The sequence below is a fragment of the Tursiops truncatus genome, chromosome 18 (genome assembly GCF_011762595.2).
Source record: "Tursiops truncatus isolate mTurTru1 chromosome 18, mTurTru1.mat.Y, whole genome shotgun sequence".
Taxonomy (NCBI): Eukaryota; Metazoa; Chordata; class Mammalia; order Artiodactyla; family Delphinidae; genus Tursiops; species Tursiops truncatus.
The window spans coordinates 67,550,558-67,565,809 of NC_047051.1; positions in this window are offsets into that span (position 1 = coordinate 67,550,558).

Consider the following 15,252-nt stretch of genomic DNA (forward strand, 5'->3'; position numbering starts at 1 on the left):
TCTTAAGTCCACCCTAGGGTGTGAGGGGGCGGGTGGGAGCAGCTTTGCAGCGAAATCTCTCTCCGTTCTGCAGCCCTTGCGTCCCGCCGCTTTGTCCAAACAAGTCACAGACCTGACGGTGTGGCCCGGTCTCCCCCTTTCACTTCGGCCCTACGCGTTCCCGGAGACAGGATGGGGGAGAGGGAGATGGCGAAGGTGTGAGAGCATCAGAGATGTCAGGACGCCTCAACTTAGACGCGCGCGCGGGGGGCAGGCGGCCCAAGGTCCCGCGCGGCCTCGAGGTACCTGGGCCTGGGAGTGGGCGGTGCAGGCGTCTCCCCTCCCCCGCCTATAGGGACCCGAATCTAACCTGCCCCTGCCTTGCCTCCAGAACCACCAAACTGAGGCCAGTTTCCGCCTCCCTCAGGGGATCCAGAGCTGCGCTGTGGTTCGCTGCCCGCAGGGAGGCCGACTGCCGGGCCGGGGCACTGTTCCTGCAGGTCAACGCTGTCAACTTGAACTTCAGAACTCGCAAGCTCGCCTCTTTTCCGCTCCGCTCTATCCACCACCGAGTAACTCCCTGAACGCGAGAATCGCTTTATCTGGAGGCAGCTGGAGCCCCCTCGGGAGGCCCATCATTATTATTATTATTAATTATCGTGATCCTCACTGCATTATTAATGACCACAATGATAACTGGCATCGGTATCAGTATCTCCCGGTTCAGTGATGTCCCCTGAAGCCCCGGGCGGGCGGGGGAGAAGGTCACTCCGGGAGCAGAGGCTCGGTTCTGCTCTGGGCGCGAGCAAGGGAGGCTGCTAGGGCAGAGGCCCGTCGAGACGCGCAGAAAGGAAACAGGTCACAGGCCCAGCACTCCCCGTCCCACGCTGTCCAGCCCCTTTCCTTTCTGCTGGCACCTTCTCTCTTCCTCCTCCTCCCCACCCCCTGGTCCCTTTGTCTCTTTTTCAGACGGATGTTTTCAGTCTCGAGTGGTGTATTTTCCGCACAAAACTCTGAGATCAAGGGCAGATCATAGGCTGGACCGGAGGTTCGGATTTCCCTGTGCTCCCCACTGATCTTTTGCAACCTGGGGTTGGCTAGGAAGGCCTGGGCTTTCCAGGTGACCTGTTGCCCACCCAGGTCGGCAGGAGTGGGGTGGGCAGGGGATTCTGGTAGGTCCCTGGTGAGCGCACCGGTGGCATGGCGGGACTCGAGGGGACCCACCGAGTACTCACTAGGGACTCGGGTCCTACCTTCCCCCACATCATGTCACCGAAATAACCCAGAGGGAGCGCTAGGCCTGCGACCAAGAGCTAAGAAATAAAAGCCTCAATAACATCCCACCAAGACTGGGCTGAACCACTGGATGCGTTTTCACTTAAACGGACACGGAAAGCGACCCTCGGGATCCAAAGTAGGCGTTCAATAAAGAAAGACTTGTGGGTTGATTGATTACAGTCTGATATCGCTCTTGTTCCACAGAAACTTGCAGCGCCTCGGTCCACTGCTACCCCCAGTAGAATGCAATGAATGGGTTCTATTTTTAACTGGCAGCTCAGAACAGGGCCTGAGAAATGTCGCCCTCTTCTCTACCCCCAACCCCACCGCGGGCCTCCAACAGATTGCTGCTAGGTTTTTATTTTAGGGAAGAATCTAGATCCTTCCAGACCGAATCGGGTGATCTAGCATAAACCCTCAGGCCCGACCAGCTGGGCGCCTGAGAACGAAAAGGCAGCGCTGGCAATCTGAACGGGGTGTTACCAATGAGAGCTCCTGTAAACCATAACCAGGGCAGCCCGAGGATTCGAGTTCACGGTCAAGGCTGTGGGGCGACTGGGGCCGCAGCGTCCACGCCCCGCCCCGCCCCTGCGCGGCCACAACCCAGATCTCGGGCGGGGTACGTGGGGCTCGGGTCCTCCCACTCCCGCCCCACCCCCACCCCCACCCCCGGGCCCTGTCGGGGAAAGGTCCGTGCTGGGGCTCCCTCTTCGCCCTCCCAAGTTTCCCTTTTGTTCCCAGGGGCCGACGAGCTTTTGAAGAGGTGACACTTCGCTTCGTCTCCAGCCCTGCGTCCCGCCCTCGCCCCGCATCTGGCATCTCTCCTGCCCCTTATTCAGGATGAGGTTCAGCGCAGCCGCCAGGCGGGAGCTGGGGGCGCCTCTTCCCTCGCGTGCGTGCACACACACAGACCGAGTCACACACACATGCACTCACACATGCTCACCTCCTCCGGCATCCCCCAGCCACGGGCTCCCGTGGGTGGGGTGGACCTGAGCCGCACAGATTTGGGGCAGGTGGCCACCAGCGTGAAACGAAGTTGGGTGGGAGCTACCCACAGTCGGGGGTCCCTCAGGCCCACTTCCCTGGGAACGTGATGGGCCAGACCATCCGGCCTGCCCGCGCACCTTCTGACCCCCGGGTGTGGGTGGGTGGAGGTCGCGCCGCATCTCTCAGTTAAACCAGGAGGAGCTGACTGTCCCCCGACACGCACACACCGCACCTCTCCAACCCCTGCCTCAGCCTCTTCCTTGCCTAACCTCCGAAGCCAGTTTTATTTTCTGTCCCTGAGGCCAAGCCGGTGGTCCTGCGGAACGGAACGGAGCGCAGCGCCCCTAGAGAAGGTGGGGGTTAGAAATAATAATAATTTCAAAGATAGCAGTTGTAGTTAAGGCTCTGACACTGGGTGGCTTCTCAGACGTCTGCGGAAGCCTGGGGAGGCTCCAGACCACGTTGGGCTGGGAAGAGCATGGGGTTCTCTTTGGGGGGGCATGAAGGTGGCTCTTATATGTTGCCTCTCCCTAACAAAATCTGGGGTCTGGAACCAGGCCGAGCCAGCAAGGGCCTGGCCAGAAGCCGCGCTGGGACTCTTGCTGCAGACGCGGCTCATCCTTTTTCTTTTCTTACTCCTGGCCCACTGGGCCCACGGTGGTTGGTGCGGCCGCGTGCGGTTTCTCGAAACTCTTTGGAGTCAGTCGGGTCTGTTTGCCCATTCCCCCCACCCCTCCACCGCCCCGGGCCTGTTCCCCCTCCCTCTCCCCGCTGGCAGATGAATGGTGGCTTTAATGAGCATGGGCGCGGGCGTTGGCCGGGCGGTTCTGAAGATGCTCTGACCTGTAGGGAGGGCGCGAAAGGTCGGGCGCACGCGGGGCTCGGCTTGGGCTCCTCCCAGGCCCACGCTGCTTCGATATTGATCCTGGGAGAAAGATAAACAGAAAAGCTGGACATAAGGTCATGAATACTAATGAGCCGGGGTAGGAGTTTTAATTGCTATGGACTTCCTTTTTTCCAGTTAATCTTTATTGCAGACTTCGGAGTCAGTATTTTCGAGCTTCGTTTTGTTTCCTTCTCTCTCCGCCCTCCTCCTTATATTTTCATTTGAAATGCCCGGGCGAAAGAGACCCGTGTCAGCTTGACTTTCTCCCTGTCGCAGGGCCGGTGTGCACGCTAGAGCTCACAGCTCACGTTCCCAGTGCGGCGCTTCTCTGCTCACTAATTCTGGAAATGTAGGGGAGACTATAAAATAGTTTCAATGTGGTTTTGGTGAGTCTGCTTCTTGACTTCCTCACCCTCATTGTTTTAAAGACTTCGTCTGTCCTTGGCCTTTAAACTTCCTCTTGACAATTGCATCTTTTCTCCAGGCACTGAGCTCCTTTTTACTCCAAACGGGTGCATTCCATCCCAAAGTTTCCCATTTCTCAAGTCTCCAGAATTTGACACTGGCTTTCCCAACCACAGTGCCTAAGTGTTTCAATTTGCAGTGAATTCCTAGGCAAGTGAATTGACCAGATTACATAAAAGTGATATTTTCTTTGCTACCTATAAGCAACAGTGAAATCTGAGACAGGAACCTAAGGTAATTTCCAGAAAGATTTCTGCCTCCATTCTTGATATGTATTTGATAACTTAGTAATACTATTTTTCTGAAAATAAAGCCATTCTTGAATTGAGTTTACCCTTGAAGCTGTATAAATTGACTGGAAATCCCATAAAGCAGCTTCGGCTGCGTGATCAGGAGAGGAGAAAAAGTGCAACCCATTTCTGTAACAGACTATGTAAAAATGTGTTGAAACCCAAGGCAAAAAGAAAAAAAATCAGCTCTACTAGAATAATTTCCAGTATTGTTCTGATTCTTAAAGTTTTGGACAAAATAAACCCATATTTCACATCATTGCCAGTAGGTCCCAGCATTGAAGTCTCCTGAGGATTCTGTTTCACTTACGCTTTTCAGTCCAAACTTTTTTTTCTTCACACAATGATTTATTATGTAGGTAATTTTAGGGGATACAGTTTACAGCTTGAATTATTAGACTGAACACCTCTGGCTGACACCATGACGCCTTTTTTTTCTGCCTGCAGCTGTGAGTCACAACCCCATTTTCATACCCAACCGCTGCACATTCCTTCACAATGTATATTTCCTTCTTGCAGAGATCAAACATGCTTTGGTCAAAGTGTTTATTTTAAAATACAGGAAAATTAAAACTAAACACAGCACTACTGAAAAATCCCCAAATGTATCATATTTTCCTCCTCCTGTGCCCACACACACACACACACAAAAGTAACAAATTGCACCACGTTCTGGAATAAAATTTCAAATTGAAGGAGAACACGTAGGCACACACAGACACAATTTTCATTTTACTATTGAAACACATAAGGAAACCTCCCACTTCTCTTGATATTTGGACTCCTGTTTGGATGTCTTTAGTTTTTCACTGTAAAAATGTCACATGCAAAAACAATGAGGACAACATATTCTTAAGAAGATGCTGACAGACATCTATTTTATTCACCAGCCTATGCACTCCTCATTTCTCTTTCAGTTTTCCATCTTGTTATTTTTCTTTTAATTGTATCTCCCAGAATATATCTTCAGGGGGAGAAGAATATTTTGAAGTATTTGCCAAAAGGAAGCCAAAAAAAAAAAAAAAAAAGCTCAGAAACAGGTTAGCATTTCCCCAGCATCTCAGTAGGTCTTTGGTATGTGCATGTGTTTCCTTTCTCCCTTCAAATTAAGGTGAAACATTACAAGGTAGAATCACTCTTTGTCAGCACCTAAATTGTGTAAAGTCGATTTCAACTTCGGATCTGGGAGGACAAGTTGTCCTTCTGCAGCCCACTATCTACTGTTTTTTTTTTTTTTGAGCTTCTCTCAATAACCATCTGAAAGGGATCTAGACCTCAGCCACCTCTGCTCCTAGGCAGTTTACTCAGCTTCTCAAGCCTCACAGTTCTTTAGCGGGGCAGAGACTGTTAGGCTGTTTTTAATCAAGTTTGGAAGCTGAATCTTTTCCCTCTGACGACTGTGCCCAGGGGTGGATCCGGCTGAATGTCTGGCGCTGCAGGCAGCGGGCTCGGCCACCCGTTTTTCAGACACAACACCAGAGAATGGCATTGAAATAATTCCGTGTGGCAGAAATGTTTTAAAAATATTAACCTCTCTTACTTCCCACACTTCTGAGCTAAAGGGCAAGAGAAACTAAAAGGAAATCTGAAATGATATTCATTTACCTACCTAAGGCAGACCGAGAAACTGAAAAGAGAAGATCCTTTGAAACTTATACTTTACAGAATCTTTCAAATTAGATGCTGCTTAGGATGAATGGCAGTAAAGATTTTTAAAAAAGATTTGACTGGTTAAAACTTTTCTAGATATGAGTGACAATAAATTAATAGTCTAAAGGTCTCTTTCGAGGGAGATTTTGGGGGGGGCATATAAAAAATAATCTACATATGGTCTTCCTATTCTTCAAGGGGAGGCAAATTATAGTACATACTATTTGGATTTTTTTTTTACTTAGATAAAGAAATAAAATATTTAGCATTCATATATTACTGAAAATTCTTTGCAAGAGTGGAAAATCAAGGATTTTCAAGACCAACAATAAAACAAGGAATCAAATTACAGTCTTCCTCTAAAATACATTTCTTCCTCTGCTGGGTTTTCAAGTGATCTCTTTGGTGATTCTTTGTTTGTTTGAACAATCTCTTCAAATTAAAATCATTGAATATTTCCCCTAGATAGCTTAACTTCTGTCACACAAACATTTCTAAAAGTTATAAATGAAAAATTAAAGACTTTTTAGAAAGACTTAGTAACAATATATCATATCATGGCCAAACCAATTTATTGTGAACTTCTTTCATCTTTGGTAGATTATTTGATACATCAAAAAATCTCACCTTGAATGTGTCAACTCTTCTGTCAATCTTATGAGAAACTAATTTCATAACATGCAATTTGGGGTTTATGACTTCATTTCCATTTTTTAAATTCAAGGGAATTAATTCAAAAATTGATTTGGTCTAGAGAGGAGACATTATCAGTGAAAAGTCGTAAAGTATAAATCAAACACATCTCAGCTACCTCCCAGCACATGCATACACACACCCTTCTTGAGGAAAAAATTATCTTAACTGTGGAGAGCAGTCATATCAGTTATTTGACTTCAAATGCCTTCTAGAAAAGTCTAATATAGCTATTTCACAATATGGCAAAACTGTCATCTAAAGTTCCAGCGTGACATTTTTCTAAATCTTCACCTGATAATTAACTAATTCAGAAATGTAAAACAATTGACTTCATTGGGCAGAATATTGCTTCATCTACTTGTTAACATAGACATCTCTCAAAGCGTGCTATTGTAATCTATGTAAGTTCTCTTTTATGGACAATTGAGTTCAATTGTAGACAGTATACTATTCTCTCGTGCCCCCAACATTTTTGCCCTTGAAAGTGAATGTTGGGCACTCTGAGGTTGGAAACTAAATCGATTGTCTTTTGTGGGAGCAAAAGACGTCTCCCTCTGACAGATGCTACTTTGGGTGTATTTTCCTCTAAGCGGATGTCAGAGCTAAATTAGCTTCATCATTTGCGGCTCTGTTTCCGAAGATTTGTGGTCCAAGTGTCAGCCCTCCCTGAAACATACCATAGTTAGTTTCTGTCTCACAGTGGCAAAGCTGCCTGTTTCTTTGCTTCAAGTTTCGTTCTGTGTTTAAAACACAATAAAATAAGTTAAAAATCATTTTAAAGAGAGCACTTTCGAGAAGCACCTCCTTTCTTACTGCCAGACAGCGTTGCTCCCCAACCTCTTGGCTGAAACCCTTGCTTTCGATTTGTTTGTTTCACGCATTTCCCTAAAGAACCCAGCTCTTTGCGCTATTTAATTCTGCTTTTAAAATGCATCGCTTCTGCCCTGAATCCTTCTCTGAAACAAATTACTATCGAAAGTGTATCAGATTCGTTCCAAATATGGGATCTGAATCAATATTCCCACGCTGGAAATGTTTTTTAAATTGTTTTTGTCATAGGAGTCCATGCTTTTGCAAGATATTTTCAATTGAAGTAGGGGTGCCTGCATTTCTCATGATAAACAAACAAAAAGTGGCAATTACCGTCTGTTTAGACCTTCTTTTATTATTATTTTTAGCCCGTGTATCATTACCTAACTGGTATGTGTTCTTCCATCCAGCTCTTGGTGATCTAGTTGAATTCTAGATATTGTGCCAAGAAGTGTATTTGAAGCAGATAAGTGCATATAATACAAATGCGTTTTGTTAGACCTGATGGATGCTATTTTTCTTTTAATAGGTTTGTAGCAAACTAACACAATAACACAATGTATTCCTTTTCAAGGTACATTGTTGAAACAGGTCTATTAAGAGCGCGTTGAGCTATTTCTCGCTTCTATTGAACAGTCTGTTGCTCAAACACAACAGCCAACAAACGCCAGCTGCCTCAACAAAAGTAGAAACCTAACCCTTTTATGTAATGTTTTAACAGAAAGGGTAGCTGTTTAATTAAAAACATTGATGATTCAGTGAAACAATGGAAACTCAAGTTCAAGTGGTGCTCTATTGATTTAAGATGATTTTTACTAGCAGTGGGTATAATTCTTTTTTTTTTTTTTTCCCAGCTCTCTCTTGGGTAAAGGGGCTCCTTCTTGGGGCATTATTTGGGTGAATAAGAAAAGACAGAGATGGCTATTGCCTTAGAAACCTGATTAAAGCACGTTGCTTTCAGAGTAAGGTGTTTAATTTATAAGTGCACCCCATATTTTTTGTCAGTTTATTCGCGGTGGGGAAGCTTTGAAAGTAGCTCCTCTCAGCACGTTAAAAAGTGAAGTCTGCGTCCTGGTATTTAAATGTCTTTGTTATTGTGTCAAGCAAGTTGTTGAAAACCGCATGCCCGGAATACTAAGGTTGGGCAGCTAGATGAGGCAAGTTGTGTATATGTGTGTGCGTGTGTGCGTGTGTGTGTGTGTGTGTGTGCGCGCGCGCGCGCCCCCGCGCGCGCACGCGCCCCTGGCCGCAGGGTTGTGTGCGAGGACAATTATTTTCATCAGCTGCTTGCGCGCCCGACTGCTCCTCTTTGCAGAACCGACGGCCTCCGGCCTTTGAACTCTGGAAGCAAAGCAGGAGGAATTCCTGCATTGAGACTCCCTCCTTGGGAGCGTCGAACTCTCTCAGCCCTGGGGAGCGGGGCTCGATCAAGGGTACTCGGGTCGCCCCCAGGGAGGGGAGCACTCGAGGGCCGCGAGGTTCCGGGTACCGGCCCCCGGCGACCTCCGCGAGGATGGCTCTGCAGCGGCGGCGGCCTCGGGGCCCAGGTGGGCGGAGGCAGGTGCGTCCCTTCGCCCCCGCAGCCCCGCAGCCGGCGCAGTCCCGGCCGCACTCGGTGGCCGTGTTTCGCACTCCTTGCTCCCGGCTGGGCCCTCAGTCCCCGCTACCCAATTGCCGCCCCGCTCCTCCCCCCTCCCCCCCCCCCCCCACGAGAGTGCGCGGGACTTGAGAGAACGCAGCTCGCGTTCACCTTCCCCTCGCACCACAGCGGCCACGAAGGCCAGAGGTCAGCCGAGCCGGCCGACGGGAGCCCCCAGGGCCTCCGCGTGGACCCTTTCTTCGTAGGGCGCCGTTTCCCGCCCGCCAAGGGAGAAGGGTCTGGGGGCCCGAGGCTGTGGCCTCCCGGATCCTCCACAGCTGTCGGACAAGTCCCCGGGGTAGGGCCGGCGACAGAACACCTCGGGCACCGTTTGACTCCCCCAGCCGCCCACCAGGCCCGCCCGGCAGCCTCAGAGACGCTGCCTCCAGGCTGCGAAGGGCCACGACGGGCTTGGGGCCCACTTCTGCCTGCTCCCGGCGTCCTGCGCGTCCGAGGTCAAAGGGCGCTGGCCCTCCTTCCGGGGTCCGACCTCCCCGGGGCGCTCCGACCCAACGTGGGCCCCTAACACTGTGGACGGTGGCGAGGAGGCCTCGGGGCCCCCCGTGGCTGCACGGGCCGCCTGTCAGGCCCACCGTCTGGGCCGAAATCCGGGGAGCACGTGGCCGGACAGGGAACCGAGAGGGAAGCCTCCACATCATGGGCGCCGCAGGCCTAGAGTGAATTATTTAAGGTGCTCCTGGTGTTTAAAGAGGTTTTTCAGTTTTTAAAGAATGTTGTAAAAAAATAGCAGCCCTTGTTAACTCCCTCATTATATGCTTCTTTTTCCCCCTCAGCTGAACAAGCCATATTTCCTGAAACGGAGGAGCTATGTAAGTGTTTAAACATGTGTCAAGTGTCTAATAAGTAATACAAATTCATAAAGAAGAGGAGGAAATTTAACTGATACTTGAAGTACTTGGTGTAGCTCCCTTTCACTGTTGGGTTATTTTTGGCCGCGGAGTTGTAGAAAGGAAACTGCTCTGAGATTATTGGGCACCTCCTGGAGCCCTTTCCCTTTCTTAGCTTACTCACTTTGAGTCTGCACTTAGCCCCGTCTAGAAATGCCTTTGTCCAGCCCACGAAAGAAGTTCAGCTGGTCTACAGAGTGTGTATAATACAGGGTTAATACTCAACTCAGTATTTGGGAGTCACCTTTCTGTCGTTTCTTCTCAGCCTCCTCATATTCAAAGTTTCTGCTGCTGCTGTGACATTGGTATGACATCTTCCACCCTCTTTGTTGGGAAGAGGGTTAGTACTGCTTCTGGCAAAAAAGACAGTAGGAGAGATGAGGTCTGGGCTTTAACTTGGGATCTGGGCTAGTAAATCATTTAAGTTTTTGTATTCATTCTCTTACCTAGAAAAGCTGGGAAAAGATGTTGCCCTAACACGATCTGAGAACCTCTGAGGAAGGTGAGTCCAAAGACTATTTGATAGTAAAATGACATATATTGTTTTGAAATTGGATTACCCTCTATTTATTTATTTTTTTGGATTACACTTTAGAGTTACCCCCCCACCCCCATACTTTAGTTCCTTGGGTGACATTTTTCATCTTGGTTGTCGTTCTGTGAAAGATTTCTGTGAACATTCTATTTCTAGCTGTGAGCAAGTGTAAACTGGAACTTCCCTGGTGGTCCAGTGGTTAAGACTCCCTGCTTCCACTGCAGGGGGCACGGGTTCCATCCCTGGTGGGGGAACTAAGACAATGCATGCTGTGCGGCACAACCAAAAAAAAAAAAAAAAAAAAATGTGTAAACTATAGGAAAAAGTAAGAATTTTCAGTTATTAAAATACTCAAATGTTTTCATAAAGTCAGAAGTATCTTAATTTTAAAATATCATATCATAGGGAGTGTGATTAACAAAAATCAACTGCATTGCAGATTTGAGGAATAGGTTACAAATTTACCTTCCCAAATAGTAGTCCCCCGACATTCTCAATTTGAGGCTGCATGCCTCTCTCTCATACCTTGACTGTATTGTTAAAATAACCCTGCTCCTTGCGCTGTATGCATCTGGTAAAATTCCATCCAATTTTTTCTAGGGTGCTCAAGAGATATTGTAGGTATTTTCAGTAACAAGTCTGGTAAGCTGCCAGATGTAGTACTTAATAGTATTTTATGTTTTTAATCCATTCTCCAAAGATTTACCTTCTTCTGTGGGTTTTTTCATGCCTTTTGGTTGCTAGTTTTGCTGGGTGTTGTCCGTCTTGTCAGGCATCCCTTCTGTGTGCATTGTAGCTGCTTCTTTTGGATACATCTGGTGATGAATGTACTGGTAATATGGAGATGCCAAAGCTCTGCAATTGTTGATTATCTGTGATATACTCTGTAAGAGAGTTCCAAAATGGTCTACAATGTATTCTGTCAGTGGTTTTAATAGAAAAAGGTATTTTCATTTTTATTTATAGCCCTCTGCTTCCTTAGAACCTAGATTTGAACCCACAGTGGTCTGAACTAGGGATAATGCCTAATCTCAGGAACTATGGTACGTTCACAATTAATGTCTCCTCTAGGCACCAAGACTTTGTTTCAAGATCAAGCTACCTAATCTTCTCTTTGCTTAAGGTAATAAGTTTAGTCCCAGGAGGCTTCGCAGTCTTTCATGTAAATAGATTTCAGGTGGTTGTTTTCCTGTGTTTTCAAAATTGCTCAGATATGTTTGAACCCCAGTGATGGAAACAGCTTAGCTTGTATATTTAGAAATAGTTGGGACTATTGCCCTTCACAATAAATTCACTCAGAGTCAGATCTATGTACACACTATAAATTACTATATTGGCAGACGAAATCTTTGCTGAGCTTAATGAATACATTTTTGATGTTTAAACAATTTTTAATAAGAATGCTAACCATCTGTTGAAAGCCAAACAATAAATTGTGCACAGAATAGTCAGTGCATAGGTAATTTACTCATTTGCTGTTTGTACTTAAACATCAGCCAATTGTCAACAGATTGATATCTTTGTTGACAAGCCTTTGTTGCTAAACTCAGATAGGGCATTTTGATCTTTTTTTTTTTTAATGTGCCACTCCCCATTCCATAAGAGAGCATGGTGCTTCTTTTTTTTTAATATATATTTTTAAATTAATTAATTTATTTATTTTTGGCTGCGTTGGGTCTTGGTTGCTGTCCACGGGCTTTCCCTAGTTGCGGTGAGCGGGGCTACTCTTCGTTGTGGTGTGCGGGCTTCTCACTGTGGTGGCGTCTCTTGTTGCAGAGCACGGGCTCTAGGCGCGCGGGCTTCAGTAGTTGTGGCTCGTGGGCTTCAGTAGTTGTGGCTCGTGGGTTTTAGAGTGCAGGCTCAGTAGTTGTGGCACGTGGGCTTAGTTGCTCCGCGGCATGCGGGATCTTCCCGGACCAGGGCTCAAACCTGTGTCCCCTGCATTGGCAGGTGGATTCTTAACCACTGTACCACCAGGGAAGTCCCATGGTGCTTCTTTATAGGAAGAGACGTATAGCATTTTTTACAGCATCAGGTAGCTTGTTCTATAATGGGGAAGTTAAGGCAATTATATAAAATGACTAAATAATATGAGGTAAGTAATACTAAAGTATGCGATTGACTAAATAATATAAAGTATAGCATGTACCTTAGAAGAAATGCCAATAAATTGTTTTAGGGTGTTCAAAGATGAACGAGGTAACATCAGAAACTGTAAAAGATTATATACAAGGAAACAACATTTAAGCTAGTAGCATACTTCTCAACGTTAACAAGAGATATCTGAAGATAAAGGAATAATATTTTGAAAGGGCTGAGAGAAAATAACTATAACTCAGAATGGCATACCCAGCTAAGCTATTATTTAAAAGTGAGGACTAAATAAAAACATTTTCAGACAAAAAAGTGTGGGAATTTACCACTCATCTTTGATGATCATAATAAAAGTTATAGGAGGTACAGGAGAAAGAAGTCTGTTAAACCTAGAAGAGTAGACAGCAAGAAGAAACGGTACCTAGAGAAGAGGATCATCAATATGTGGGAATATTGAAACAAGTATTGTATACGTAAAATAATGATGGGGCTTCCCTGGTGGCGCAGTGGTTGGGAGTCCGCCTGCCGATGCAGGGTACACGAGTTTGTGCCCCGGTCTGGGAGGATCCCACATGCCGCAGAGCAGCTGGGCCCGTCAGCCATGGCCGCTGAGCCTGCGCGTCCGGAGCCTGTGCTCCGCAACGGGAGAGGCCACAACAGTGAGAGGCCCGCGTACCGCAAAAAAACCCCAAAAAACAAGAAAACAAAAAAATAATGATGATAATGACTAATTTAGGGTGTTTAAAAATATCATGGGAACACAACTGAGAGAATATCATATAGAAAATAAATATGAGTAGTTCATGATAAAAACTCTCAGTAAACGTAGAAGTCATCTTTCTCAACTAGATAAAAAACATGTACAAAAAAACCACAGCTAACACAATACTCAAAGGAAAAGACTAAATATTTTCCCTGTGAGACTGGAAACAAGATAAGGATGCCAGCTCTTACCAGTTCTGTTCAGTATTGTACTGGAGGCTAATGTAGTCTTTATCTGATTCATTGCTTTAAGAAGAAATAGAAGACCTAAATGAACATACAACCATTAAACAAATGTAGTTATTTATTTAAAAAATTTCCATAGTAAAACACACCAGGCTGATAATGCTTTTAAACCTTTAAGGCTCATAATGATTTTTAACCTTCAAGGAACAGATAACTCCTATTTTATACCCACAGTTTAATAAAATTTTAAAAAAGAAGGCAAGTTTCCCAACTCATTTGATGAGGGTGGTAAAATTTAACAGGGATAGTAAGAGAAAGAAAAATTGTGATCTAGTTTCACTCTATGTTTATAATGCAGAAATCCTAAATGAAACATGAGCAGATCAGATGTGTCATGTATAAAACCACAGTCTTAGTTAAGGAGGATTTATCTCAGGAATTCAAGGATGGTCTTACAAGTAAAAAATTTAATAATATAATCTGGGGCTTCCCTGGTGGTGCAGTGGTTAGGGATCCGCCTGCCAATGCAGGGGACATGGGTTCGATCCCTGGTCCAGGAAGATCCCACATGCCATGGAACAACTAAGCCTGTGCACCACAACTGCTGAACCTGAGCTCTAGAGCCCGCGAGCCACAACTACTGAGCCCATATGCCTAGAGCCCATGCTCCACAAGAGAAGCCACTACAATGAGAAGCCCATTGTAGAAGAGTAGATTCTGCTCGCCACAATTAGAGAAAGCCTGCGCACAGCAACAAAGACCCAACGCAGCCAAAAAATAAAAATAAAAATAAATAAATGAAAGCTTTGGGGTATTATTATAAAAAATGATATAATCTACCACATTTACAAATTAGAGGAAGAAAATGATATGATCATCTCAAAAGATTCAGAAAAAATTTTTTTTTTTTTTTTTTTTTTTTTGTGGTACGTGGGCCTCTAACCGTTGTGGCCTTTCCTGTTGTGGAGCACAGGCTCCGGACACGCAGGCTCAGCGGCCATGGCTCACAGGCCCAGCCGCTCTGTGGCATGTGGGACCTTCCCGGACCGGAGCATGAACCCGTGTCCCCTGCATCGGCCGGCGGACTCTCAACCACTGCGCCACCAGGGAAGCCCAGACAAAAGTTTTGATAAAATTTAAAACATACTTATAAGTTTATCCAAGTAGGAATAATAAAGGAATTCTATTAACATGATAAAGAGTATACCGTAAAACTCAGAGTAAGCATTAGAAAGCGTTCCCCTTTAAGTCAGGAACAAGACAAAGATGCTAATCTCACAACTTCTGTTCTACATTTTACTGAATGTTCTATCCAGGGCAATAAAAAAAGAAAAGGAATGAAAAACATGAAGACGAAAAAAGAAAATTAAAGTTGTTATTATTCGCCATGACTGCCTGTATAGAAAATCTAATACAACCAAAACATTAAAATTAATGAGAATTCAGAAAAATTATAGGTTATAGGGTAAATATAAAAAAGACTGACAGCATTCCCATATGCCAACAACAAATTGAAAATGCAATTTAAAAAATACCATATGAAATGACCAAAAACCTAAGGGGCCTTGGAATATATCTAACAAAAGATGTTGAGGATCTTTATGGAGAAAATTATAAAAGTATATGTATTACATAGATATAACATGCTCATGAATGGGAGACTCAATTTTGGAAAGATGTAATTTCTTCCTGTGTCAGTTCATGCATTCAGTGCAGTTCTATTATAAATCCTAATAGTTGTATATGTGTATGTGTGTGTGTAATTTGATAGGTGAATGTTAAAACTCAAATGCAAGAGTAAAATGTCAAGAATTGCCAAGATAATTTTGAAAAATAGTGAGAGATTTATCCAGCCAAATATCAAGATTCAGTATAAAGTTTTAGTAATCATAGTAGTGTGACATTGGCACAAGATTATAAGCATAGACCAGTGGAACAGAGGACAGTCATGTGTCTGTGATAATTTGTTATATAACAGAAGTGATTATATATCAGTGGGATGGAATATTCAATAAACAGTGCTGAAACAACTGGCCAATCTCATATAAAAATATAAATCTTTATCTCACCTATACGCAAACCAC